Below are 3,343 nucleotides of genomic sequence, written 5' to 3' on the forward strand. Positions count from 1 at the left end.
GCAACCCCTGAAAAGCCCTGGGCAGTCTCTCTGTCTTACCTGTGTGGCTTTCTGAACATCTGTTGTGTTCTTTTCTCTCTGTGGACTGGCTTCTTCTGATTACCTGTCCCCTTGGCTTCCTGGCAGCTCCTGACTGCACATTACATATCAAAACAAAGATTGACTCATTTTATTGTTACTAATTCTTTTTTTTCTTTTTTTTTTTTTGAATATTTCTTTGGGGGCGGGGACACCACGCTTCTCAATGAAGAGAAATATTAACAATAGAGATCTTTTATTTTTACATTTATGCCATGAATTCATAGGGAATGGGTTCCAGCAGCTCAGGCTCCTTTCCGTTGGTTCTCACAAAGTGTGCTTCTCTGGGTGGGGCAGGCTGGCTTTTCAGTTGAACCCAAGTACCCTTCTCTTTGGCTTCCTTCTTTTTCTGATCATTTTCCTTCACCCGTTTCAGGAAGCTCTCTCGGCTCTTAGAGTGCTTAATATGTTCAATACGAACATTAATTCTCTTGGCAAGAATCTTGCCCTTAACTTGTTTGTTTACGACAATGCCAACTGCGTGCTGAGTAACATTGTAGACCCTTCCAGTTTTGCCATGGTAACATTTGTGGGGCATTCCTTTTTGAACAGTGCCCATTCCCTTTATGTCCACAATATCACCTTTCTTGTAGATTCGCATGTATGTGGCCAAAGGAACAACTCCATGTTTTCTAAAAGGCCTAGAGAACATATAGCGGGTGCCCCTCCTCTTTCCCTTTGTGTTGGTCATCTTGACGAATTACTGGAAGATGGCGGTCCCGCGATACTAATTCTTGACTATCATAAGTTCATCCAGGGCCGGCCAAGTGGCTCAGTTGGTTAAGGGCTCGCTCAAGAGTGGGAGCTCTGAGGAACTAGCAGTTCAATGCCCAGCCCAAGCTGAGCTGCCGCTGAGCTGCCAATAGGTAGCAGGATGGCTCAGCTAAAAAAAAAAAAAAAAGAAAGAAGTTCATCCAAAGTCAAGGCTCCACCCTGACTCAATTAGGCATGGCAGAGGGAGGGAGTCTCACAGTAGGTATGTGCCAGGGGAGCCCACTCTGGATGGAGAGGGCATCATGGTGAGTCAGACAAGAAACAGCCCACCTATGAAAGGTGGGTTGTAACCCAGAGCTACCATTGAACAGGTTTTGAAATGAGTCTTATTACTTACATAATAAGTTCCCTCTCTCTTAAATAACAGAATAAAGCTCCCTAATGTGTCATCCCTCTCTCTCTTGAGCTTTCTTTGTCACCAGGCACCCCTGGGAACCACTATGCTAAGAATGAGCTAAATAGCTCTTTGGTTGCAGGAGTTCAGCCCTCCCTGATCTTCTTCTGAGAGTCTGACTTGATTTCTGAGACTACATAGTTACTCAGGTAGTAATGCTGTAAGGCCCAGGCCTGGGAACCCTCCCAAATCTCTTTACCACCCTGCTTCTCTACAGCTGGCTGCTGTAGAACAAGGGTGCTACCACTATGAACAGTGATTTTAATGCTGACTGGAGCCATGCCTATTTCCACAGAGAGCACTACCATGAATTTTCCTCCCCCATTTCCAACATTGGATGGGTGTTGTACTCTTGACAGCTGCCAGAATTCTGCCAGAGCATGCCATACCCATTAGATCCACCATAATGCACATGGCCCAACCTTCATCCCAGAGTTACCTGGGCCAACCTTTGCCCCAGGGTGCATTTCCCATATTCCTAGGAAATGGGTCTCTGTCACACTCCTTCTCTCCTCTGGGCCTACCTAAAACTAAAGCCTACCTGAATTACTGCAACACAAAGACACACACACACACACACACACACGTACTTAAGGTAAACCTGTAATCTTCAAACATGTCCACATGTTATAACAGGTATTGATCTTCATCCAACACATTAGAAGGGGGTATCTATGGTGACACATGAAAGTGGGGGTTGGAGATAAAGTAGGAAAAATAAAATGAGATAAGTGCTTTATGCAGACTAGTGATGATAATAGGCCAAGAACCAAGAAGTATGAATAAGTCAGTTTCATCTTCCAGGTGTCACCCTGGAGGAGGAGCTGCCTCTGCTTGACTGTATCATCAGGACGTAAGTCTGTCCCCAGCTTCTGCTTCTGCAACATTCTTCAGAAAACAATCTTTGGGCTACTGGAGCAGTTTCAGCTAGCTATGCTGAGAGCAGCCAGGAGTTTATGGCTCCCTGAGAAGCCCATAGCCTGTGGTTAATCACTGAGGTATGAGAAAGTCTACCATACAGTGAGGCAGGACCAAGACTTCAGTATAACTCAGGCTCCAGTGCTCCCAGGAATCAGGCTGTAGCTGAAACATCACCTGAAATCCCACCTGGTGTGGTTTCTTTCTACCTTGCTTCCCTTACTCTCTAACCAGATTTTCCTAAGAGAACTTCCTGAACAAATCACCTGCATTCAAATCTCTGTCTTACAGTCAGCCTCTGAGGACCCCACCTATGACAATTCCTAGCATGAAAAAAAGAAAAGAAAAGAAAAAGAAATTGCTACCGTCAACCTCATGCATGCAAAAAATAACATGTTTTCCTATAACCCAACCAAATTTCTATTTAGGACCTTGTTTCCCTCAGATTGAATGAAATCCCCACCTTGTTTCCAATGGTATACTGGTAAACTAGGATCTCCAGGAAAAAGAAGAAGAAACTGATGATATCTAGCATTTGCTAATTTCCATGATATAGATACTCCCACGAAGGCCAATCTCAAACTCCCAATATGATGTCACTGAACAAGGCCTGGAAAAAGTGAGCACCATAGGCTCTCATGAGCCAGGAGAACCAGCTCCAGCATGCCACCTTCTATTCTCCTACCCCCACTTTTGGGGTTTTGTATACATTACTGTGAACACATGTGACGTTGTGACATTGGGGGTGGTGGCTATCTAGTCCTGAATCACCCCATCAGAGACTTTCCTCATGCATGGCCGCATGGTCCCTCAGGCCTGCTGACTCTACTACTATCATGACATACAAGGCTTCCTGTGGCCCGTTTTCAAACTGCAACATGATCTAATTCTCTCCCTCTGGGTCTTGCTGAAGTCCCACGGTCCCACCCAGACACATCTCCTTACTCTTCTGTCTCTCCTTCTCCAAACTTGGAGAATCTACTCTCAGGAAGGGGGGTAAGATGGAGTGGGGGCAGGGGCACCCCCCTCCTCCCAGTTTATTTCTGAATCCTTCTCAACACTTTGCCCCATCTTTTCTTCCTTAGGGGCACTATGATAAATAGATAAAATAACTTTAGCTCATTCATTCACTAAGCTAGACACAGGAGATACAGTGAATTAGAAAAACTAGCTTCCTGT

At 45.1% G+C, this 3,343-nt stretch overlaps 1 pseudogene; it reads right to left on the bottom strand.

The window, feature by feature from the left end:
* Positions 1 to 223: 223 nt before the first annotated feature.
* On the bottom strand, positions 224 to 794 carry LOC109373564 (60S ribosomal protein L21 pseudogene; annotated as a pseudogene).
* Between the last annotated feature and the right edge of the window lie 2,549 nt (positions 795 to 3,343).

Source organism: Hipposideros armiger, unplaced genomic scaffold (genome assembly GCF_001890085.2).
Source record: "Hipposideros armiger isolate ML-2016 unplaced genomic scaffold, ASM189008v1 scaffold_735, whole genome shotgun sequence".
Taxonomy (NCBI): domain Eukaryota; kingdom Metazoa; phylum Chordata; class Mammalia; order Chiroptera; family Hipposideridae; genus Hipposideros; species Hipposideros armiger.